The sequence below is a fragment of the Pan paniscus genome, chromosome 4 (genome assembly GCF_029289425.2).
Source record: "Pan paniscus chromosome 4, NHGRI_mPanPan1-v2.0_pri, whole genome shotgun sequence".
Lineage (NCBI taxonomy): Eukaryota > Metazoa > Chordata > Mammalia > Primates > Hominidae > Pan > Pan paniscus.
The window spans coordinates 1961375-1987362 of NC_073253.2; the positions used below are offsets into that span (position 1 = coordinate 1961375).

At 48.1% G+C, this 25988-nt stretch overlaps 1 long non-coding RNA gene across 2 annotated transcripts; it reads right to left on the reverse strand.

Moving 5' to 3' along the window:
* Positions 1-23: 23 nt before the first annotated feature.
* Positions 24-24143, reverse strand: LOC103784345 (uncharacterized). 2 transcript variants are annotated; one of them, XR_609968.5, is made up of 4 exons: positions 21209-24143; positions 19502-19664; positions 18767-18931; positions 24-1411 (listed from the first exon to the last, which is right to left on the reverse strand). It is a non-coding gene; the product is annotated as an uncharacterized LOC103784345 (long non-coding RNA). The 2 variants fall into 2 exon arrangements; XR_010112167.1 differs by having other exon boundaries at positions 24-3312.
* Between the last annotated feature and the right edge of the window lie 1845 nt (positions 24144-25988).

A 25988-nucleotide genomic window follows, 5' to 3' on the forward strand; every position in this document is an offset into this window, starting at 1 on the left:
CTGTGGCCAATGGACATCAATGTGGACACGAAGAAGAAACAATCATATTTATTGTTATAAAATAGACTTGCCCAGTTTGTGTGGGGTGTGCCTGGGATGTGAAGGGAACAGAGTGTTCGCATGTCTGGGGTCCCCCGTTCGCTCAGCTGTCATGGGAAGAAGCTCCTTCTAACCTCGCTTACTCTGAGGTGAACGCAGGTGGCCTCTACCCATGCCCTGGCTGGAAAAGAGCCATTCCTTGGCCCTGAGTGCCGCGGGAGGCCGGGGGAGCCCCACTGCCTTCTCCATTCTCTTCCCAGCAGGTGCCCACCCTCCATCTAGATCCTGGGATTGTGGGCCGATCCGGCCCCAGCCCCGTGAAGGTGCAATGCTTGAAGGTGCAATGCTTGAAGGTGCAATGCTTGCCGCCAATCTCCACTGCGCAGAGCTGACCAGGTGCAGGGGACAAGGCCTTGCTGGCACAGGTGCCTTCTCTGGGCTGATTTGCACCTGGCTGGGGGCTTCGTGAAGAAGTGGGGCCAGGGAAGGAGGGCCCTTCTTCACAGTTCTCCGTGTGTCACTGCCATGTTTCTCTGGCCAGCATGGTGTCCCAGAAGCTCTTCCCCAGGCCCAGCAAGGCCGCCCTCCCTCCTTTGTTTCCAAGCTGCCGGTGATGAGTTAAATGAATGCACAGCGAGTGTCCAGAATCCCCCCGCCCGTCCCCCGTGTACTCACTGCTCCCTGGGTGGTGACTCTTTTTGGACCCCGTAAGTTCCAGACCCCAGCTGGGGTCACACTGGGCACCTTTCCAGAACATGCCCTGTGTCCCCTCTGTTGCAGATCTGAGTCAGTTCCTTTGTGTGGGGCAGGATAGATGGCCCTGCCCAGGAGAGGTGGCTTCTGCCTGGTGTGTTGGGGCCCACAGAACCCACTGGGATGCCTCTCAAGGCCCCGCACTGGGAAGGCAGGGACAGTCCAGCCGTGCACTGCGACATCTGAAGATGGTGCTTCTGTGTTCGACTGGTCCCAATGTGGACATAAAGAAAGAGTTCCTTTCCTGCCTAAACTTACAAGAGTGACTTTAGTTACAAATCAGCTGTTGGATCAACGTGTACATTTCATATTTCTCCTGTGGGTTTAGTTGCTCAAAGACTTGAAATTTTAATATTGCAGCAATGATTGTGTTGATGCTATAGAAGTCACTGGAATTGTTCTGCACTTTTCACAAACACTTTGCATGGCTTCAGAATTCTTCAGAGTAAACCGGCTTCCTGGTTTCTCAGCTCCAGCTTTGATGAATCCTGAAGCTGTCACCTTGGGAAGTTACGCTGGGCTTCAGGTGTCAGGTGCAGATTGCACAGATGGGTCCCATCTCATTCCCCCCGAAACACCAAACTGCAGGAAAGAGAGTTTTTACGAAAAGGCAGACCTGCTGTAACAGAGAGGACAAGAGAGTCAATATCAACAGAACAGGACCTTAGAAGCTAGGAAGCAGGAGAAGTGGAGACTTACTTAGCAGAACCAAGAAAGTGAAATTCTAGGTCTGGGTGAGAGAAGCTGAGACAACCCAGTTATGCTGCAGAACCTCTGGGAGGCTCAGAGTCATTATCTCCAGTGGGAGAAAGTGGCGTGCGGGAATGCCTAAGTACCTGGCGATTTTCTATTTTTTTAGGGTAGGTGGTGGGTAGTGAGTGTTTCTTTAACACATAAGTTCCACTATCCTGGCTAACATGGTGAAACCCCGTCTCTACTAAAAAATACAAAAAATTAGCTGGGCGTGGTGGCAGGCGCCTGTAGTCCCAGCTACTCGGGAGGCTGAGGCAGGAGAATGGTGTGAACCCGGGAGGCGGAGCTTGCAGTGAGCCGAGATCGCGCCACTGCACTCCAGCCTGGGCGACAGAGTGAGACTCCATCTCAAAAAACAAAAAAACCATATTAAGTTCCACACAGGGAGTTGTGTTGAAGACACCTGCACAGCAAGAAATCCCAAACACCACCCCCAACATCTGCAAATGTGAAGTGAGTCTCAGTAAGAGCCCCTCATCCGCTGGCCGGAGCAAAGGCCGGTCACTAAACAGGTAAGCTCTCCAGAGAACCAGATCAGCCACGGGTCGGGGGCTTCCTCCGCGGGCGCCTTCCCCGGACACGTATTTACTGAGTGGTGAACGGCATCGTGCGGCCTCACTTGCTTCGTGTTGATTCGGTGGCCAATAAGAAAGATTTCTTTTCTCTTGATCTTTCTAGTGTCTCCCAGGAAGTGACATTTATCAATGGTCAGTACGTTTAATTGATGATTTGGGTTACATATTCAATTTATTTATACGTGCCTTGTCCCATGAACAGTTTCAGTAGGTGTTTTACGTATTCCCGATCGATTTAAACGACGCACAGTCATTCCCCTTTGCAGTCTTGCAGTGTGGAATACAGGCTAACTCTGTTCATAATCTTAGCCTGTAATGCTGACTACAAATTGCCATTGCTTAGTCATTGTTAGCAGAACTCATGATGTGGAGAAGGAGCGGGAATCCCTTTCGATGGCGATGGACTGTTTCTCTGATGCTGACGATCTCTCCCCGATACCGCCAAGAAATTGTCTACAGAGATCAATCTCTCCTCGAAACTGTGGGTTTGCAAAATCACACATTGCTTCACTTTAATAATTTCGTAAGTGCAGAGTTGAGCACTAGGCCGTGGAAGACCCTCTGGGGAGTTATGGAATGCAGGTCTTGGACACTGGTTTCTGCCACCGTGCCTTGTGGAACAAGGGACCCCAGAGAGAGCCACAGGGCACTGGCCCTCAATGGGCCCACGTGTGCAAGAGGGAGACAGCCCCAACTGGGGTTAGCCACGTGCTCTGAGAGGCCTGGGGCACAGCCCTCTGTACTTCAGCATCCGTGAGAGATGAAGCCACAGGAGACCTTTTCTGCAGAGGGAGGGGCTGTGTGAGCTCAGAGGTGCAGGCAGTGCCTCCCCCCAACCCTGACTGCCTGCGCCAGCTCCCACCTGGACTGAAGGTGCTGCTTTTCTGCAGGTTCGCTGGCTAAGGACTGAGGAGGCAGCTGCACATCCTCTCCTCTGTCCGTGGTGTCGTAGCAAGTGGCTCTTCCTTTTTCTCACCGTGCAGTTGGTCTTGAGGTGAAGCTCAGAGCACAGGACACATTGTTTGAAACTGGTGAAGCCGTGTGTTGTACCAGGCAGCGAGAGAAGACATGTGGCCTTATTTCCCATGCGATGAGTTTTCAGAGTGATGTGAAGACGTGCCCTCTTACTGAGCACCACCTCTCAAATGGCCGAGGGCTCCCACGTGGTCCACTTGCAATGTGGGAGGTCATCCTAGCAGAGGGCAAGGGAGGGGAGCTGGCTGCAAAGGTGGACAGTCAGGCTGGAAGGCCTGAGACCCGCAAGAGACCGCTCTGCTACAGGACAGGGGGCTGGTGTTTCTGGAGACGGTGTGCTAACTCCGAGGGCCCAGGGAGGGCCATGCTCCTGGGAGCCAGCCTCTGCAACCTGGCTTTCTGGGTGCCGTGGGGCGGCGGGGCTGAGCCTGGCCTCTCCACACATGTGGCCAGCTGCCACTCCCCAGGGGTACAGGTGATGTGCAGTCTGCACACAGGGGCCCAGGGGCCTGTTGCCTTCCTGGACACCCCTGCTCCCATCTTGGGGCTGGTCAGCTCAGCCCAGAGCGCCTAGTATCTTCTGAAGTTATTTTCTCCTCTTTACCAGGAAGAAATGTTTGTAGTAAAAGAAACGGTGGCATATAATTTTGGAAAACAAAGGTATTTTGAGGGCTAATGCTTGTAGCTGGGTTTCCCAGATGCAAAGTTTGCACATTTTATTGTCATCCTTCCATGTTTTGTGCATACATGATCGAGAAGTGTGTGTGTGTGTGAGTGTGCACGTGTGGGATGCCAATGTGTACATGGTACAACTGTGTGTGCACAGGTGTGTGTTTTTGCTCTGAGTGTGTGCGGTGTGTGTGTTATGTGTATGTTATGTGTTGTGTTGTGGAATGCCCATGTGTGTTATGTGGTGTGTGTGCCTTGTGTGCAGGTGGCATGTCTGTGTGTGTTACATGCCTGTGTTGTGTGCCCATATCTATGTGATTGGTCACTGTTGTGTGTGTTGTGTGTGTCTGTGCACTGGGTACTCGCTATGTGTGTCGTGTTTATGTGCATGGCGCGTCTCTCTGTGGAGCTTCGTGGGAATGAAGAATCAGGTTAATCTCCCAGCTCTCAATCAGAAAAGGACAACCAAAATTTGCAGTCGCACAGAGAAGATGAATTTGTTAATGCCTGGCTGGACTTTCCACTCAGGTCTTAACCACCTGGAATGCTGAGGTGCAGCATATGTGATTGATGAAACAGGGACGAGGGTGGTTTCTGCTGAGCACTTCAGGCATGAAATTCAAACTCAGCAAAAGAGCCCCCTTTGCCAGCCCCCTGCTGCTGTCCCAACCCAATTGCTTGTCCCGCTCTCCTTGGAAGATGGCAGCCACACTTGAGTGGGATATCAGAGTGGCTGCTTTTCATCAGGAAGAGGCAGAGACAGGCTGAGTCAAGTGGAACCACTGCTGTCCCCCACTGTCAGGCGGCCCCTGCCCCCACTTGGAGCCCACCCAGGGGCAGCTTTGTCTAGACAGGGAGGGGCACAAGGACTTGAGCTGAGCAGGGCACTGGGCAGTGGGGGCAACCCAGTGCACTGTGCTCAGAACTGCCTCGACCCAAAGCCAGACAAGTGACCGGGCAGTCACAGCCCCATCTCCTCCCTGCTAAGCACTGGCAGGACCCGCAGGGGAGGAGGAGGGAAGGCACTTCCTGCTGCCTGGACATTCTCCACTCTCAGGAGCAGCACAGACCTGGCCACTCCCATGAACAGAAAGTACCCCTGCAGTGTTGCCCTCCCACACCGTAGGCCACACACCTGGACATTCCACAACATATAACATACACATAACACACACACACACTGCACACACTCAGAGCAAAAACACACACCTATGCACCCACAGTGGTACCACATACACACTGGCATCCCACGGTGTCCCATCTGGCCACAATTGTCTCTCCGCTGTTAATGGCTCTCAGGACACTGCACATAGGGTAGCAAAGGGCAGTGACCCATGACAGATGACATGCAAGTGAGCTGAGCCCTGATGCTCTCCAGCTTCCTGCCTGAAGAGAGTCTCTCAGCCATGACACAGGCAGAGGAGCCCAGGCACGGCCCACAGCCTGGCTGAACGCAGGAGACAGAGCCGAGAGTCTGTGGAGGTGAGAGAAAGTGACGTTTGCCCTACAGAGTCCTGCAGAAAAGAGACAGACGTGGGGCGCAAGCTCCTGGGATCCACAGCAGGTCTGGGTGGAGCAGCCCAGAGTGCTGCTCAGTGCACGAGAGAAAGACTCACGAAACGGGAAGGAGGCTCCAGGAAGGAGTAGAGGTCAATGCCCAGCACTCACACTGGGCCGGCTGCCTCTCCTGCCAGGCAAAGTTGAATACACATTGGGTAGAGCACACAGGAGAGTGTTGCCTCGGTACTGGAGAATAATTCATCCTTAATTGCTCACCTCTCAGGTTCTGCCTAATAAAGCTTAAAAGCAAGATCCAAAAGGATCAATCTTGTTTCAAAGAAACTCAACGTTGTCCTTGGACAACCCTCAAGAATATGTATAGAATCCGAGGAGCCAAGATGGCCCAATAGGAACAGCTCCGGTCTACAGCTCCCAGCGTGAGCGACAAAGAAGACGGGTGATTTCTGCATTTCCATCTGAGGTACCGGGGGCATCTCACTAGGGAGTGCCAGACAGTGGGCGCAGGCCGGTGGGTGCGCACACCGTGCGCGAGCCGAAGCAGGGCGAGGCATTGCCTCACTGGGGAAGCGCAAGGGGTCAGCGAGTTCCCTTTCCGAGTCAAAGAAAGGGGTGACGGACGCACCTGGAAAATCGGGTCACTCCCACCCGAATACTGCGCTTTTCAGACCAGCTTAAAAAATGGCGCACCACGAGACTATATCCCACACCTGGCTCGGAGGGTCCTACGCCCACGGAGTCTCGCTGAGTGCTAGCACAGCGGTCTGAGATCAAACTGCAAGGCGGCAGCGAGGCTGGGGGAGGGGCGCCCCCCATTGCCCAGGCTTGCTTAGGTAAACAAAGCAGCCGGGAAGCTCCAACTGGGTGGAGCCCACCACAGCTCAAGGAGGCCTGCCTGCCTCTGTAGGCTCCACCTCTGGGGGCAGGGCACAGACACACAAAAAGACAGCAGTAACCTCTGCAGACTTAAGTGTCCCTGTCTGACAGCTTTGAAGAGAGCAGTGGTTCTCCCAGCACGCAGCTGGAGATCTGAGAACGGGCAGACTGCCTCCTCAAGTGGGTCCCTGACCCCTGACCCCCGAGCAGCCTAACTGGGAGGCACCCCCCACCAGGGGCACACTGACACCTCACACGGCAGGGTATTCCAACAGACCTGCAGCTGAGGGTCCTCTCTGTTAGAAGGAAAACTAACAAACAGAAAGGACATCCACACCAAAAACCCATCTGTACATCATCATCAAAGACCAAAAGTAGATAAAACCACAAAGATGGGGAAAAAACAGAACAGAAAAACTGGAAACTCTAAAAAGCAGAGCGCCTCTCCTCCTCCAAAGGAACGCAGTTCCTCACCAGCAACGGAACAAAGCTGGATGGAGAATGACTTTGACGAGCTGAGAGAAGAAGGCTTCAGACGATCAAATTACCCTGAGCTACGGGAGGGCATTCAAACCAAAGGCAAAGAAGTTGAAAACTTTGAAAAAAATTTAGAAGAATGTATAACTAGAGTAACCAATACAGAGAAGTGCTTAAAGGAGCTGATGGAGCTGAAAACCAAGGCTCGAGAACTATGTGAAGAATGCAGAAGCCTCAGGAGCCGATGCGATCAACTGGAAGAAAGGGTATCAGCGATGGAAGATGAAATGAATGAAATGAAGCGAGAAGGGAAGTTTAGAGAAAAAATAATAAAAAGAAATGAGCAAAGCCTCCAAGAAATATGGGACTATGTGAAAAGACCAAATCTACGTCTCATTGGTGTACCTGAAAGTGATGGGGAGAATGGAACCAAGTTGGAAAACACTCTGCAGGATATTATCCAGGAGAACTTCCCCAATCTAGCAAGGCAGGCCAACGTTCAGATTCAGGAAATACAGAGAACGCCACAAAGATACTCCTCGAGAAGAGCAACTCCAAGACACATAATTGTCGGATTCACCAAAGTTGAAATGAAGGAAAAAATGTTAAGGGCAGCCAGAGAGAAAGGTCGGGTTACTCTCAAAGGGAAGCCCATCAGACTAACAGCTGATCTCTCGGCAGAAACTCTACAAGCCAGAAGAGAGTGGGACCAATATTCAACAATCTTAAAGAAAAGAATTTTCAACCCAGAATTTCATATCCAGTCAAACTAAGCTTCATAAGTGAAGGAGAAATAAAATACTTTACAGACAAGCAAATGCTGAGAGATTTTGTCACCACCAGGCCTGCCCTAAAAGAGCTCCTGAAGGAAGCGCTAAACATGGAAAGGAACAACCGGTACCAGCCACTGCAAAATCATGCCAAAATGTAAAGACCATTGAGACTAGGAAGAAACTGCATCAACTAACGAGCAAAATAACCAGCTAACATCATAATGACAGGATCAAATTCACACATAACAATATTAACTTTAAATGTAAATGGACTAAATGCTCCAATTAAAAGACACAGACTGGCAAATTGGATAAAGAGTCAAGACCCATTGGTGTGCTGTATTCAGGAAACCCATCTCACGTGCAGAGACACACATAGGCTCAAAATAAAAGGATGAAGATCTACTAAGCAAATGGAGAACAAAAAAAGGCAGGGGTTGCAATCCTAGTCTCTGATAAAACAGACTTTAAACCAACAAAGATCAAAAGAGACTAGGCCATTACATAATGGTAAAGGGGTCAATTCAACAAGAAGAGCTAACTATCCTAAATATATATGCACCCAATACAGGAGCACCAAGATTCATAAAGCAAGTCCTGAGTAACCTACAAAGAGACTTAGACTCCCACACATTAATAATGGGAGACTTTAACACCCCACTGTCAACATTAGACAGATCAACGAGACAGAAAGTCAACAAGGATACCCAGGAATTGAACTCAGCTCTGCACCAAGCAGACCTAATAGACATCTACAGAACTCTCCACCCCAAATCAACAGAATATACATTTTTTTCAGCACCGCACCACACCTATTCCAAAATTGACCACATACTTGGAAGTAAAGCTCTCCTCAGCAAATGTAAAAGAACAGAAATTATAACAAACTATCTCTCAGACCACAGTGCAATCAAACTAGAACTCAGGATTAAGAATCTCACTCAAAACCGCTCAACTACATGGAAACTGAACAATCTGCTCCTGAATGACTACTGGGTACATAACGAAATGAAGGCAGAAATAAAGATGTTCTTTGAAACCAATGAGAACAAAGACACAACATACCAGAATCTCTGGGACGCATTCAAAGCAGTGTGTAGAGGGAAATTTATAGCACTAAATGCCCACAAGAGAAAGCAGGAAAGATCCAAAATTGACACCCTAACATCACAATTAAAAGAACTAGAAAAGCAAGAGCAAACACATTTGAAAGCTAGCAGAAGGCAAGAAATAACTAAAATCAGAGCAGAACTGAAGGAAATAGAGACATAAAAAACCCTTCAAAAAATTAATGAATCCAGGAGCTGGTTTTTTGAGAGGATCAACAAAATTGATAGACCGCTAGCAAGACTAATAAAGAAAAAAAGAGAGAAGAATCAAATAGATGCAATAAAAAATGATAAGGGGGATATCACCACCGATCCCACAGAAATACAAACTACCATCAGAGAATACTACAAACACCTCTACGCAAATAAACTAGAAAATCTAGAAGAAATGGATAAATTCCTCGACACATACACTCTCCCAAGACTAAACCAGGAAGAAGTTGAATCTCTGAATAGACCAATAACAGGATCTGAAATTGTGGCAATAATCAATAGCTTACCAACCAAAAAGAATCCAGGACCAGATGGATTCACAGCTGAATTCTACCAGAGGTACAAGGAGGAACTGGTACCATTCCTTCTGAAACTATTCCAATCAATAGAAAAAGAGGGAATCTTCCCTAACTCATTTTATGAGGCCAGCATCATTCTGATACCAAAGCCAGGCAGAGACACAACAAAAAAAGAGAATTTTAGACCAATATCCTTGATGAACATTGATGCAAAAATCCTCAATAAAATACTGGCAAAACGAATCCAGCAGCACATCAAAAAGCTTATCCACCATGATCAAGTGGGCTTCATCCCTGGGATGCAAGGCTGGTTCAATATATGCAAATCAATAAATGTAATCCAGCATATAAACAGAGCCAAAGACAAAAACCACATGATTATCTCAATAGATGCAGAAAAAGCCTTTGACAAAATTCAATAACCCTTCATGCTAAAAACTCTTAATAAATTAGGTATTGATGGGACGTATTTCAAAATAATAAGAGCTATCTATGACAAACCCACAGCCAATATCATACTGAATGGGCAAAAACTGGAAGCATTCCCTTTGAAAACTGGCACAAGACAGGGATGCCCTCTCTCACCACTCCTATTCAACATAGTGTTGGAAGTTCTGGCCAGGGCAATTAGGCAGGAGATGGAAATAAAGGGTATTCAATTAGGAAAAGAGGAAGTCAAATTGTCCCTGTTTGCAGATGACATGATTGTATATCTAGAAAACCCCATTGTCTCAGCCCAAAATCTCCTTAAGCTGATAAGCAACTTCAGCAAAGTCTCAGGATACAAAATCAATGTACAAAAATCACAAGCATTCTTATACACCAACAACAGACAAACAGAGAGCCAAATCATGAGTGAACTCCCATTCACAATTGCTTCAAAGAGAATAAAATGCCTAGGAATCCAACTTACAAGGGATGTGAAGGACCTCTTCAAGGAGAACTACAAACCACTGCTCAAGAAAATAAAAGAGGATACAAACAAATGGAAGAACATTCCATGCTCATGGGTAGGAAGAATCAATATCTTGAAAATGGCCATACTGCCCAAGGTAATTTACAGATTCAATGCCATCCCCATCAAGCTACCAATGCCTTTCTTCACAGAATTGGAAAAAACTACTTTAAAGTTCATATGGAACCAAAAAAGAGCCCGCATCGCCAAGTCAATCCTAAGCCAAAAGAACAAAGCTGGAGGCATCACACTACCTGACTTCAAACTATACTACAAGGCTACAGTAACCAAAACAGCATGGTACTGTTACCAAAACAGAGATATAGATCAATGGAACAGAACAGAGCCCTCAGAAATAACGCTGCATATCTACAACTGTCTGATCTTTGACAAACCTGAGAAAAACAAGCAATGGGGAAAGGATTCCCTATTTAATAAGTGGTGCTGGGAAAACTGGCTAGCCATATGTAGAAAGCTGAAACTGGATCCCTTCCTTACACCTTATACAAAGATCAATTCAAGATGGATTAAAGACTTAAACGTTAGACCTAAAACCATAAAAACCCTAGAAGAAAACCTAGGCATTACCATTCAGGACATAGGCATGGGCAAGGACTTCATGTCTAAAACACCAAAAGCAATGGCAACAAAAGCCAAAATTGACAAATGGGATCTAATTAAACTAAAGAGCTTCTGCACAGCAAAAGAAACTACCATCAGAGTGAACAGGCAACCTACAAAATGGGAGAAAATTTTCGCAACCTACTCATCTGACAAAGGGCTAATATCCAGAATCTACAATGAACTCAAACAAATTTACAAGAAAAAAACAAACAACCCCATCAAAAAGTGGGCGAAGGACATGAACAGACACTTCTCAAAAGCAGACATTTATGCAGCCAAAAAACACATGAAAAAATGCTCATCGTCACTGGCCATCAGAGAAATGCAAATCAAAACCACAATGAGATACCATCTCACACCAGTTAGAATGGCAATCATTAAAAAGTCGGGAAACAACAGGTGCTGGAGAGGATGTGGAGAAATAGGAACACTTTTACACTGTTGGTGGGACTGTAAACTAGTTCAACCATTGTGGAAGTCAGTGTGGCGATTCCTCAGGGATCTAGAACTAGAAATACCATTTGACCCAGCCATCCCATTACTGGGTATATACCCAAAGGACTATAAATCATGCTGCTATAAAGACACATGCACACGTATGTTTATTGCGGCATTATTCACAATAGCAAAGACTTGGAACCAACCCGAATGTCCAACAATGATAGACTGGATTAAGAAAATGTGGCACATATACACCATGGAATACTATGCAGCCATAAAAAATGACGAGTTCATGTCCTTTGTAGGGACATGGATGAAATTGGAAGTCATCATTCTCAGTAAACTATCGCAAGAACAAAAAACCAAACACCGCATATTCTCACTCATAGGTGGGAATTGAACAATGAGAACACATGGACACAGGAAGGGGAACATCACACTCTGGGGACTGTTGTGGGGTGGGGGGAGGCGGGAGGGATAGCATTGGGAGATACACCTAGTGCTAGATGACGAGTTAGTGGGTGCAGCGCACCAGCATGGCACATGTATACATATGTAACTAACCTGCACAATGTGCACATGTACCCTAAAACTTAAAGTACAATTAAAAAAAAAAAGAATATATACAGAAGTACAAAAATATCCATCACCCAGCAAAGTACGATTCTCAATATTTGGCATCCTGTTATAGACTGAATTGAATCATTCCGCAAAATTCACTTGTTGAAGTTGTTTTATTAATATGGTTAATTACATTGCTGGTTTTTTTTTTTGACAGGGTCTCACTCTGTTGCCCAGGCTGGAGTGCAGTGGTGTGATCTCGGCTCACTACAGCCTCTGGGTTCAAGCGATTCTCCTGCCTCAGCCTCCTGAGTAGCTGGGATTACAGGTGCCTGCCACCATGCCTGGTTAATTTTTTTTTTGAGACAATATTTTACTGTTGTCACCCAGGCTGGAGTGCAATGGCATAGTCTTGGCTCACTGCAACCTCTGCCTCCTGGGTTCAAGTGATTCTCCTGTCTCAGTCTCCCTAGTAGCTGGGATTACAGGTGCCCACCATCACGCCCCGCTAATTTTTGTAATTTTAGTAGAGACAGGGTTTCATCATGTTGGACAGACTGGTCTCGAACTCATGACTTCAGGTGATCCACCTGCCTCGGTTTCCCAAAGTGAGCCACTGTGCCTGGCCCCTTGCTGGGGTTTTAATGTTAAGTCAGTGTTGTAATATGGGCATGAACCTAGTCATGATGTATTATCCTTGTTGTACACAACTGGATAGAATTTGCTAGAATTTTGTTCAGAAGTTGTACATCCATATTAATGAGAGTTTTTTATTTTTATTTTTTTCTGTACTTTTAAGACTGTGTGGTTTTGGTATTGGGGTAATACTGACTTTAAAAATGAATTGGGAAAGAAATTCTGTCTTCAATTTTATAAAAGAGTTTGTGTAGAAATTGTAGAAAGTAAACACTTTCCCCCTCAAAATTTAAGAATAAATCATAAGTGTTAGAAATAATAGTTTCTTTTTAAAACTAACTTCTTTCAAGCCTCCTTGCTTTGTACTAATAACTCTTTGTTAAGCCCTATCCTATGTAGCTGTTAGACATGCACATAGGCACATAGTACCTTCTATGTCCTTGTACCTTAACCAAGATATTTGTGTTGGACGTGCTCATAGGCATGTCCCAGCTCACAGCCTATGCCCCTTCCTTATTTAGAAATGTTATAACATTTATACCTATTTTTAAAAAGTATTTAATTATTAGCCAATCCAGTTTTAGTTTAAATTATGAGGTCTAGCTCCAGCCAACAGAGACAGGACACAGCAATAAAGACCTCAATTAGGAATAAATATTCTAATGTCTCCTTATTCTATATGTACCCTTGCCATTATTCCATCTGCAAAGGGCACTCTTACTGCAAAAAATAAAAGTTACCTCACTAAAAAAACTTTTTGTCTAAATGCTAATTTTTCCTTGCAGCACTGAAGAACAAACATTTTGCATTTCTAACAGAAATAGTATAATTTCTTCCCTAAATGTTTGGTAGGATTCACCAGTGAAGCCACTATAGAAAACAGTGTGGCAGTTTATTTAAAAGTTGATGGCCAGGCACGGTGGCTCATGCCTGTAATCCCAGCACTTTGGGAGGCTGAAGAGGGTGGATCACCTGAGGTCAAGAGTTCGAGACCAGCCTGGCCAATATAGTAAAACCTCATCTCTACTAAAAATACAAAAATTAGCCAGGTGTGGTGGCAGGTGTCTGTAGTCCCAGCTACATGGGAGGCTGAGGCAGGAGAATTGCTTGAGCCCAGGAGGTGGAGGTTGCAGTAAGCTGAGATAGCACCATTGTATTCCAGCCTGGGCAACAGAGGAAGACTCTGTCTCAAAAAAAAAAAAAGAAAGAAAAATGAAAAAAAAAGAAAGAAAAAAAAAGTTGACCACACTCCTAACATGTATTCCAGCCTTCCCCTCCTAGGCATTTACTCAAGAGAAACGAAAGCCTATGTTTTCTCACTAAGACTTTTCCACTTAAATGTTTATAGGAACTTTATTTGTAGTATCCCCAAATTGTAAACCAACCAAATGTTCATCATTAAGTGAATGCATAAACAAACAGAGGATATGCTCATTTTCCTGATTGTAATAATGGTTTCATGGTTGTATATATCTGCCAAAATGTGTCAAATAATACACTTAAATATTTGCAATTTATCGTACATAAATTATACCTTAGGGAAGGTGCTACAATATGAAAGAGTATAATAAAAAATTTATTTTATAGGCAAAAATCTGAAAACAACCATATATGTTGCAAACAGAATAATTACAAATGCTTCTGTAAATGTAAAAATATAACAGTAGAAAGAAAACTTTGATAGGCTGGGCATGGTGGCTCATGTCTGTAATCTCAGCACTTTAGAAGGCCAAGGTTGGCTGATCATTTGAGGTCAGGAGTTTGAGACCAGCCTGAGAAACATGGTGAAGCCCCATCTCTACTAAAAATACAAAAGTTAGCTGGGCATGGTGGCAGGTGCCTATAATCTCAGCTACTCAGGAGGCCAAGGCAGGAGAATTACATGAACCTAGGAGGCAGAGGTTGCAGTGAGCCAAGATTGTGCCACTGCACTACAGCCTGGGTGACAGAGCAAGACTCCATCTACAAAAAAAAAAAAAAAAAAAACACAACTTGATAAATGAGTTAAATAGAAGAGATGACACAGATAAAGAGAGAATAAGTGGACTAGAAGATAATGCTGAAAAATTACTCAGAACACAACATAAAGTCAGACATTTCAAAAATGTCATATAGAGTTTGAAAGATATTACAGATGGGGTTAGAAGTTCTAATATGTTATTGGAGTTCACAAAGGAACTAGTTCAGAGAACGAAGTAACTCTGTAGAGAGTTAATAGCTGAGAATTATCTAAAATTTATAAAAAACATGGATGCCTAGATTCAGAAACACAAATTCAAGCAAGATACATAAAAAGGAGTCTGCACCTAAATGCAATATAGTGAAATTTAAGGATAAATAGAAGATCTGAAAAGTATCTGGAGAAAACATAAAGAACTCATTAAAGATTGATAATGGATTAACAGAATAAAGTCATTTGGTTAAAGAAATTAAAGAACTACTGCAATTAGACTGACAGCTGACTTCTCCATCCTCAATATGGAAACCAGGAGTCAATGGAATTACATCTTTGCAGTGCGGACACTAAGTAATGTCAACCTTTATTCATATACCCAGAAAAACTATCTTTCAAGAAGTTTTCAGTTTCATATTAAAGAAGAAAACAATTCAGACAAATGTAAACAATGAGACGAAGGCCAAAATTACCCTCTTTGAAGTGGTTTTCTCACCCTCTAAAAATATCACCATTGCTATACTCTTCAACTTACCAGTGCTATTCGAAATATGTTTTTTCTTCCTAGCACAATCTATCCCAGAGTCTTTATCATGTTAAACTCAACAATGCGTCTCACTTGCATCACATGTGAATAAAAAATAATGAGAGACAGTTATTTCATCCTGTGTTCTTCCTGAATTCTCTACTTTACTACTTCTATCCCTTAGGGTAAAAAAAAAATTCAGAGAACATTTAGGGTAAAAATGGGAACTCCCTTAATCCCCCCAAATGTGGTAGACAGACCAACATTGTTTTTCATTTCTGCATCTACTCTCCTTTCTTTCTTTCACGTTCAGAGCAAGAATTGCCACCATGTATTTAGGAGTGGTTCCTCCTTTCTTCTGGGCACTTTACTCCTTCTGTCCTGCATGTCTAGTCTCTCAGTTCAGAAGCTCAGCCTGCCTTGCTGGAAAGACTTTGATGTCCTTGTCTTCTGGGTCAAGCCTACGCATTGTTCATGACTACATCGAAGGGTCCTTTTGCTATTAGGCTGTGGGAACAATACCTCTCACCCTGGACAGGTCTTTCAACTGCAGACCCAGCACCCCTGTACAGACTTGGACCATGACTGATATGGTCTTTTTCCCGTGGATGTTTTCACTTTGTCCATCTCCCTCCATTCAGCTGAGACTTCTTTTGAGCAAGAACTGCTTGTTTTCCTCAGCACCTTTGGTGCCTCATGTAACACCTGACATTGATGAGCTGCCATATAGATATCAGAGGAATGTGGAAATAAATTAATGAAATTTTTTTCTATGATTACATCTAAACTTCTGGACCGATGTGTGATGAAGCAGCAGGAGCAGGATGTGGCAGGATACGGAAGGACCAGGAGATGCTGTCAAAGGAGGACAAGACGCTGGGGTGTTTGGGCTGGAGAATGCCCAGGTGGCCAGCAAGTGATGCTCAGATCAGGGGGAGGCCACTGCAGCTGGAGCATCTGTGCAGGCTCTTGGTAGGAATCTTGTGTGGAGCCCTTCGCTTATCCAGTGGTGGAAAAGATTACCTCCAGGTCTCTACTGAACATGAGAGTCAGGATCTGTGGGAGTGCCTGGGAGGCCACTGTCTCTCTCTCTCCAGTTCATCCTCCTTTTGATAAATTAATCTTCTTAAATACTTCCAGCATTAGTTTACTCCATTGCTCACAACCCTCCAAACATGCTGCATTGCCTTTTAAATCAAACCCCCATTTTATAAAAGCCCTCCATGAGAGTCAAACTTGTTCCTGTGATTCCCCTGGTCCCCATGTGCCAAAGCCATTCTGAGCATGGCCAGTAGCTTCCGTCAGCCCCTGCCTCCTCCACTTGCTGTGAGCCTTCTCTTGGGAGTCACCAGGGATTTCCAAGTTAACATATCCAAATCGAATACATGACCTTCGGGTTGTTGGGTTGGGAGAAGGCTTGAATTTGCCCCCACAGGCAGTGGATGTGTCACAAAGTGGCAAATTTTCCACCTCTGGAAGCATCCAAGTAGAGAACAGACTACCGTCTCCTGCGAGTGCTTGAGAAAGCTGGCGGGGGCATTTCACCTCCCAGAGGCTCCTCCCAATGCCAAGCTTCTAAATTCCTGTGAGTTTCAACAATCTGCTGGCATAGATCAATCAGTCAAGTTAAATCAACCAATCATCTCTTTCGTGTGTACTGGCATATTATCGCTTCCACCTCGGCTGCCCAAATAAGACCCCCAGGCATCTTCACCACGGCCCCTTCCTCCTGCCTGTCTGCATGGTGCCTGGCTCCCCATGAGCCCCATGCTGTCTGAGGGAGGGCAGTGCTCACTCATCTTTATGCACCTGCTAGCCACCTTGGAGCAAGCACAGTGCAGACCCTCAATACAGCCTCAGGACCTGTGGGAGGCGGGGAGGTCTTCAGGGAGATACAAGGAAAGAAGCATGTCGCGGGGGCCAGCAGACTTTAACTTTGCCAGGCGGGGGTAGCTGCTTCTGGCACTTCCTTTGCCATCACTTCTGTCAGGGACAGGCTTTTGGAGACAATTATATGAAACCGTACTTCCTTCTGTATTACTTTCCTGCCATTCCTCATAAGCTATGTTTTAATTTTAAACAGCAATTTACAGGGTAATTCATTTACAACAACACAATCCATTGTGATCACAATGCCATACATTTATGTTTTAAGTAATTTTTAATGCTTGTAGCAGCTGGGTCTCTGAAAATAGCTAACATTTTTCACCTTGTGCAGCGAGGGGAGGAAAAATTCTCTGCTCTTTGATTATAGAACCACCAAAGACAACATGCAGTGAGTAGGGCAGTTATAATTGCAAACTAAGAAATGGTTTGCTTGAGAACATAGCAGATCCTTCCGTGTCAACATGTAACTGCCAGGGAGAGCAGGTAAAGCCTGGAGCAGAACTGTGCCCACTCCAGGCTCACAAGCCACTGTAATTTTAAGTCAAATTGATTAACATAAGAAGCATTATTAGGAAGATGGAATTATAGAAAGAGTGGAAATAGTTCCCTCTAACCAAAAAGAGCTGTATTCAAAGGGCAAGAGACTGGGGTTTATTTCTGTTATGTCGTTATTAGAAATGCACACAGCCTGTGCCACAGCCTTGCATGGGTGTGCAGCTGCGGCTGCCACTATGTTCCAAAGGGCAGTACCCTCCAAGGATCACCTGTGCCCTTGCCTACCTGTGCGGCCGCCACTATGTCTCAAAGGGCAGTACCCTCAGAGGATCACCTGTGCCCTTGCCTACCTGTGCGGCTGCCACTATGTCTCAAAGGGCAGTACCCTCTGAGGATCACCTGTGCCCTTGCCTACCTGTCCACAACATTAACTGTTTTTTCTCTCTCTCTTTTTTGAGACAGGGTCTTGCTATGTTGCTCAGGCTGTAATGCATTGGTGCAATTGTGGCTCACTGCAGCCTCAATACCCTGAGCTCAAGACAGCCTCCTGCCTCAGCCTCCCAAGTAGCTGAGACTACAGGTGTGTACCACCACATCCAGCAGACTTTTTTATCTTTATATTTTTAATTTTAAAGGAATCTATTTGCAGAATACTTACTGGCTAATTTTCAAATTTTTTGTAGAGATGAGGTCTCACTATGTTTCCCAGTCTAGCAGGGAACTCCTAGGCTCAAGTAATCCTCCCACCTTGGCCTCCCAAAGTGCTGGGATTATAGGTGTGAGTCCTATACTTAGCTGCCATTTTCTTTTTTTTTTTTTTTTGAGAGTAAAAACTGATTTTTAGTTGTGCTTGATTCAGTTCTCAATAACATGAAAGATCCTATCGTAATAGAAAATTTCACATTTCTAATATCCATTTTTATGGTTCCATTTAAATTGAATATTGGTAGTTTTTATTATTGAAACTTTATATCATGCTTAATCAACTTTTATTCTAACTCTTTTGACACTAATTTTTACCAACTTTTATGTCCTGGTTTTGTAATTCTTTACTTATTTGCTGTTTTTAAATGACTTATATTGGATGAGCCTTTCTAACTTTAACCTTTTAGAACCTTTATAACTTTAACCTAATTGGCATCTCTTGTATTAAGTTTGTTTATTGGTTTAGGCAGAAACTGCCTTTTATTTATTTTTATTTTTATTTTATTTATTATTATTATACTTTAAGTTTTAGGGTACATGTGCACAATGTGCAGGTTAGTTACCTATGTATACATGTGCCATGCTGGTGCGCTGCACCCACTAACTCGTCATCTAGCATTAGGTGTATCTCCCGATGCTCTCCCTCCCCCCCGCCATTTTCTTTTTGAATTAAGATGTTCTGGGAGTGATTAAGCCACCTGTGCTCATATGTAAATAAATCCCTCATTGCTCACCTAGCATCAGAAGTGCGAGGCAGGACCACACGTGCCATGCAGGCACTGGCCTTCCACAGTCATGCCAACGTCCTCTGCCACAGACACCTCAAATCCAAGTCTTCATTTCTTCACGTTTTGCTGACATGCCACATGGAGGGAAGTCCATGTTGGTCTCGTTACCACCTAATGGGATGAGTGTCTCATCTCAAAAGAGCAGGCCCTTCCCGGGTCCCGTGGGGCTCAGCCCTGGACAGACGTGCAGCTCAGATCCCCCGGACAGGGTGCCGGTGGCTCCCCTCATCTCTGCCTTTTCCTCTCCCATTTTAATTTACCCCCTAGAGAATTATGTTAAGATAAAGTGACATACACCTGTGTTCCTTGCCCCCTGCCAATGGCACACTGCGCTAGGCCCATCAGAACTAGAGGAAGGAAACAGAATGTTTGGGAAACTCGTGCTGGTGACCGGAGGAGTTCTGTCCAGCCTCGCCTTCCCTCTCCCTCCCTGCCTCTGTCTCTTCCTCTGTCTCTCTCTCCCTCCTCCTTTCTCTTTTCCTCACTCCCTCTCTCTCCTCTCTCTTCTCCTCCCTTCCTCTCTCCCTTTCCCCTCCTCTCCCTCTCCCTCTTTCTCCTTCCCTCCTTCTCTCTCCCTGTCTCCCCCTCTCCTTCCTTCCCTCCTTCCTTCCACCCCTCTTCCCCTGTCTCTCCCTCCCACACCCCCTCTGGGTGGCGTCAGGTTGGAATCACACAGCTCACCTGGTTTGCCTGCTGGGCACCAGGCTGGCGGGCATAGTGTGGTTCTCCCATGGTGACCAGGCCCAGCGCGTCTCTTTACTGCGTGAAAGGCCTTCCTCTATCCAGAGATTGATAGACCCCGCCTGACACTGCAGAAATGTAATACGAGCCACCTGTGCATGGTCTGTGAGAAGAAACAGGTGAAATTAATTTTAATGATGTATCCTTTTTAACTCATCATCTCCAGAATATGATCACTCGACATGTACTAATATGCAGTTGTTATTGAGCTATTTCACATTCTTCTTCTTATTTTATTGATTTATTTTTTGTACAATCTTTGGAACCTTAGCACCCTTAGTTCAAATGGCCACATTTGGCAGGCTCGGGAGCCATGGGGCTGGTGGGGCCACGGTGGGCAGCTGTAGACCCTGGAGGAGAGTGAGCCTAAGCCAGGCCCAAGCCAGTTCAATGCCTGCTTGATTAAGTAACTCACCCATAGCTAATTCCAAATGTGGCAGAGAGGCCACCAGAGTGTGGCTTGGGTGTGAACCACAGTAACCCCACCAATGAGCTTGTGTGAGGAGCTTCTTTGCAGAAGTGGTGAGGACGGGGCCCGTCCAGGCCTGTCGGTGGCCCTGCTACTCGGCCATGCCAACCCTGCACCACTGGGTCTGCCCAGGCCCTGCTCCTCGGCCATGCCCACCCTGCACCACTGGGTCTGCCCAGGTCCTGCTCCTCGGCCATGCCCACCCTGCACCACTGGGTCTGTCCAGGCCCTGGTCCTCGGCCATGCCCGCCCTGCACCACTGGGTCTGTCCAGGCCCTGCTTCTCAGCAATGCCCGCCCTGCACCACTGGGTCTGCCCTGGCCGTGCTCCTCGGCCATGCCCACCCTGCACCACTGGGTCTGCCCTGGCCGTGCTCCTCGGCCATGCCAACCCTGCACCACTGGGTCTGCCCTGGCCGTGCTCCTCGGCCATGCCCACCCTGCACCACTGGGTCTGCCCTGGCCGTGCTCCTCGGCCATGCCAACCCTGCACCACTGGGTCTGACCAGGCCCTGCTCCTCGGCCATGCCAACCCTGCACCACTGGGTCTGTCCAGGCCCTGCTCCTCGGCCATGCCAACCCTGCACCACTGGCCGTCTCGTGACTGCACCAGTGTCACTCCAACATGAAAGCCGTGGGCAGACAATTATGCACAGGCCACCTTTATCCTTAGGCCCCTCTGAGGGGTGTGGATTGAGTCAGGACTGAAGAAGGTGCACGTGTTGCAGGCTCACTGTTGCCAGGCCCAGGGAGGACTCCTGCGGCATGGAGGAAGCACACAGTGTCACTGGGCCACCCGCTAGAAGCAGGAGGAGGCAGCTCTGCCCACGGCATCCCGGCAGCAGGGTGAGCAACACCTGAGCCCAGTGAGAGAATAAACTCACAACAAGCTGCATGATGTGGGTTTACTACTCACAGACGGGCAGCAAGGATCAAAAGAAGCCTCAAACTCATCATGAGCCGGTCCCCCAAGGCCTGCGAAAGCTGTCTGGGGCGCAGAGTCCCCACTGTGTATGCCCCATTTGCACCACAGCCGAGGGACCTTGGAAGGCAGCCCACCGGGTTCTACACCTCAGGGGCGGCGCTCAGAGGGACCTCCTGCTGCCGGGGAGGGAGGAGCAAAGTCTGCGTGGTCCCCGGTCTGCGTGGTTCCCGGCAGCTCCTCCCTGATCCGCTTACCTAACAGACCTCGGACGGCCCCAGGAGCCCGGGACACAGGCGCAGGCTTCCGCGTGCTCGCCGGCTGTGTTGTTAAACATCTTCATGCACCAGCCCTCCCGGCAGGCCCGGGCTGGCAGAGCAGCGGAGGAGTGCTGGGTTCAGACCGAGTCAGGGTCCGCCTGCTGGTCCTCAAAGCCGTTCCGGGTTAGTTCAGGTTGATTTTCCTCTCTGAGGGCAAGGCCAACGCTAAAGTTGGGAGGGACAGGGGCGGGGACGAGGCTCGAGCTGTGCTGGGCGGTTCCTCTGTATCTTGAGACGCTGCATTTCCCCGCCTGCTGCAGCTCCTCCCAGAACCGCCAGCAAGAAACCGAGAGCTGAGCTGGCCAAGGCCATCAGGGCCGTCCACTGTGGGTGGGAGACGCAGCCTTGCCACATGGCAGATAAAAGAGGCCGAGCAGGCTCTGTCCTCTCCCCTCCCCTCCCCTCCCCTCCTTTCCTGGTATACCCCGGCTTCCCCCTTGCCCTCAGCCCTGCGTCCCGGGCATGGCTTCCATCTCCAACAGAACACAAGGTCGGAAGCCCTTCCCCCAATTTGAGGTTAACGGCACTTTGGTGTTTAGGCTCCATCTGGCTTTGGCCCAAGCTTGGCAGGTGGCCCTCCCGCCTTGCTCTTCTTGGGGCCTGACAGGCTCACCGGCATTGCAGCTCCATCAGGGACAGAGCCCACCATCTCCAGAGAGCCAGCCCCTACCTGAGAGCTGCAGCCCAGCAGCACGCGAGGACCCTGCATTTCTTTCCCGCGGTTGAGGGTGAGGGAGTGTTCAAGGAGGAAGGCCCACCTCGCCCCCTAGAGCCCTGCCTTCCTCTACACGCCCACGCGAATTCCTAGGTGTACGGGTTTGTTTGGATGGTGGAGGGAGACAGGGCCCGTCAGGAGGCACTCTTGGGCAATCATGCAGCCATACAACTTTAGAGCTGGCCTTGGCTGGGAGAGGAAAATCAATCTGAACTCACCCGGAGTGGTTCCGAGGACCAGCGCGCTGACCCTGACTCTGTTAGTGCCTGAGCGCTCCTCCGCGGTCCTGCCAGCCGCGGCGTGTGGGGAGGGCCGGAACCTGAGGACCTGCATGAAGACATTTAAGAACACTGCTACGGTGCATACAAAAGCCTGCGCCTGTGTCCCAGGGCTCTGGAGGCCTTACAATGCCTGTGACCTGCGTCAGACTGACGGCTTCATCCAACAGAGCAGGGGAGCACGAGAGGAGGGAACCTGTGTGCAAACACTGCATTCCTGGGGCGCATGGTCTCAGGGCCGGCTGCACACACCACGCTCAGAACTACTCATTGTCATGGGCTCACTGTGTCTCCCAAATGCATATGTTGACGTCCTAACTCCCAGCGCCCCCAAGGTGGCTGCATTTCTACATAGAAACTTTAAAGAGATGATTAAGGTAAAATGAGGTCATTGGGGTGGCCCCGATTTGCTAGGTCTGGTGTCCTAATAAGGAGACAAGGACACAGACATGCACAGAGGGACGGCCCTGTGAGGACACAGGGAGAGGACACCATCTGCAAGCCCAGAAGAGAGGCCTCGGAAGGAACCGGCCTGGCCACCCCTTGACCTTGGACACCAGCCTCCAGCACGCTGAGGATGAGCTGCTGTCATTTCAGCTGCCTTGGTTTTGGTGCTTCTCCAGGGCAGCCCTGCTGACTCATGCTCACGGCTAGTTCTGGGGTTGGCAGATCCTGCGGATACCTGTAGACACAGGCATGTGTTCAGGCTTGAGCTGGGTGGGGTGAGGGGTGAGCAGCCATAGAAGGAAAAGGCAATCCTCTGGACACACAAACTGTGTTTTCTCTCAAACCCAAACACTCCTACAAGAAGTACAGTCGGTATTAGGATAAAGGCCTCACCACATCCCCCCTGGTTTTCCTCACAGCAAGCTCGAGATGTGGGAACCGCTGCACCCTCCACATCAGGGAACGGACTGAGGGAGGAGGTGACTGTCATCCTGGGGCCTCACGTGGCGCAGGGCTGGGGCTGAGCCTCCCGTTCTGGGGACCTGGACCCAGGGCCTCTCTTGGGGTCTAAAACTTTTGAGGCAAAGGAGATGCAGAGATGCCCATGCCCAGACCCAACAGGCCACAGAGGACTGACTGGCGCTCAGAATTTGATCTCAGAGATCCCGGTAACTCTGGACCTGAGGTTGCGTGAGATCCCCTCCCCTGTGCCAGGTCTCACTGGTGCAGTCATCGTTTAACTTCTGGGATCTTTACAGTATCAGGAAATAACTACGGAAGATAGTCTGAATTGTTGGGCAGCAGAAAACCACCAAAGTTAAGTTAAAAACACAGAAGAAAATCACTCTCAGAAATGCATTGTGAACTCTCCACCATACCCAGTACCGTCTAACATTTTGGCCTGGATGGTTGATGTTGGTGATTTACAGTCCAAGCACCCATCAGCTGCCAAGGGAGCCCTACAGGGGACTGCAGTCCCCACGGCCTGATTACAAAGCAGGGAAACCGCGGGCCCCACGCGGGGGCTTGGGAACAACCCATGACGGAGCCCCTCCTCTGCGGTCGTCTCTCAGGCCTAGGCCTGCTGGGCCTGGACTGTTCCCTCTGCTCTGCTTCTCCAAGTCTCCCGCCTCACACCTGCCTCGGCGGGTGCACAGGTGGTCTCAGAGCTGACGTCTGACCACACCTCTCCCGGGGGCGTTTCTGTCCCTGCTCACAGGTGCATGAGGATCGGACTCCGCCTCCCATCTTGGTTTCGAGTGAAGTGAAGGCTGAGCCAAGAGCTTGCTTTCAGCTTTAGTATTTCCGCAATGAAAAGACAAGAGAAAGCTCTGTGCTCTCCCAGGGCGTCCGCTGGGTGGGAGCCTGTGGCTCCAGCTGCTCAAAGACGAGCCTTCAACTTGAAAGTTCTGCAGCCTGGAAATTGGGAGAATGTTCCCTCTGGAAAATTTCCTCTCACCACATTTTCCTTCCATTTCTTTTGTCTCCATATAGCAGTCCAGGAAACTGGAGAAAATGGGGCAAAGAAAAATAAAATAAAATGAACCCAACATGCAGGTTCCCAACATTCTTCCTTTAAGCACTATTAATGAGAATGAAATGTGATTTTCTTACAATTTGATTCATTCAATGTGTGTTTCTTGGGCAGTGCTCTGCGCTAGCCAAGGTGCTGGGGTCGGAGAAACACTGCAGTTACAGCGGAAGTCGGGGTGACCCCACGGGCTCTTGGTAGCACCTGGCTGTACACACAAGGGAATGATGTTGACGCGGTGACAGGTGACGGCACATGCCCTTGGTGTGATTCTCCCGTTTCTTCCCTTGCCTCCTCTGGTGAACATAAATCCTACCTAGAACACTAAATATCCAGAAACAGACCCTACCACACTTTAATCTATTACTCGTGTAGAACAACGCACAGTAGGCCTGTCCTGAAATTCTCTCCAGAATAACCATTACTTGATTAGACATGGAGTCATAAATGGTATTTTAGCATTCTTTGTTTTATTTATTTTTTATTTATGTTTTGAGATGGAGTCTCACTCTCTTGCCCAGGCTGGAGCGCAGTGGCGTGATCTTGGCTCACTGCAACCTCCGCCTCCCCGGTTCAAGCGATTCGCCTGCCTCGGCCTCCTGAGTAGCTGGGATTACAGGCATGCGCCACCACACCCAGCTAATTTTTGTATTTTTAGTAGAGACAGGGTTTTGCCATATTGGCCAGGCTAGGCTTTCTTTGTTTTAATCAAAGAGTTCTGACTCTGGGACCTTGGAGAGGCAAGCCCAGGCCCACTCTGTGTCACCACTGGCTGCTCCATTCTCCTGCTTGTCATTGATATATGTGGCATGGAAATAAAGGGAGCGCTGGTAACACAGAGGCGGGGTAAACGCACATTAAGGATCGCCGGCCCGCGTGCCCTTATCTGCGTGTGCAGGTCGGCTAGATCCATCACTGCAGGGGCAGCCGGCTCCGGATCTCAGACCCGCCGGAGGCCGGGAGGGAGGAGCAGAGCGAGGAGGACGCCGCGGACCGCGCGGTGAAATGCAGCCGGTTCCATTTAGAAATTTCTGTTGGGGGCAGGGGCAAAGTATCTATAATAATTTTAAGGACATTTCCCAAATGTTTATTTAGATAAAAGATAGATAACGGTCAAGCTCCCGAACCTGCGGCCCGATAACGAGGCTTTATTAATGACCTGCCATATGCGAGGGCTGGGTAATTAAAGTTTTTCCCCCAAAGGAAGGGAGTGGACAAATTTATTTGATGGTTTGATAACCAGGGACACTGGTTGAAAACTATTGATATAATCGGAGCTCATTCGATTTCCTCGCGACAGCCACTCCTATCAGCTAATTTCACCTGTGAATAGTTAATTACCCCGGATGCATATGGGCCGGCCATTAATAACCTGGACTGTCACCGCTCCTTTGTCACCCACGTGTGCCTTTTATCTCCTGAATCTCCTTCTTCTTTTTTTTATTCCTTCCCATTCTCTCTCTTAAAAAAAAATGCTTGGGAAGACAGATGTGAGCTGTAAGATTCCGCGGCTGTGTTAGAGGAGGCGCCGGGGCCTGGGTGCAGAACGAGTCTCCAAGTGCCGCGTGAGCGAGGGTGGGTGGCTGGAGCTCCCGGGCCAGCCCAGGCGGAGGCGCTGCCTCCAGACCCAGCCTGTGTGCAGAGGGGCTGGCGGAGCTCGGACGCCGGGCTCGCTGGCCTTTGCCGATGGACCTCGGGTGTGTCCAGGCCGGGCGAGGGCCGGCAGCTCCAGTGAGGCGGGACCTC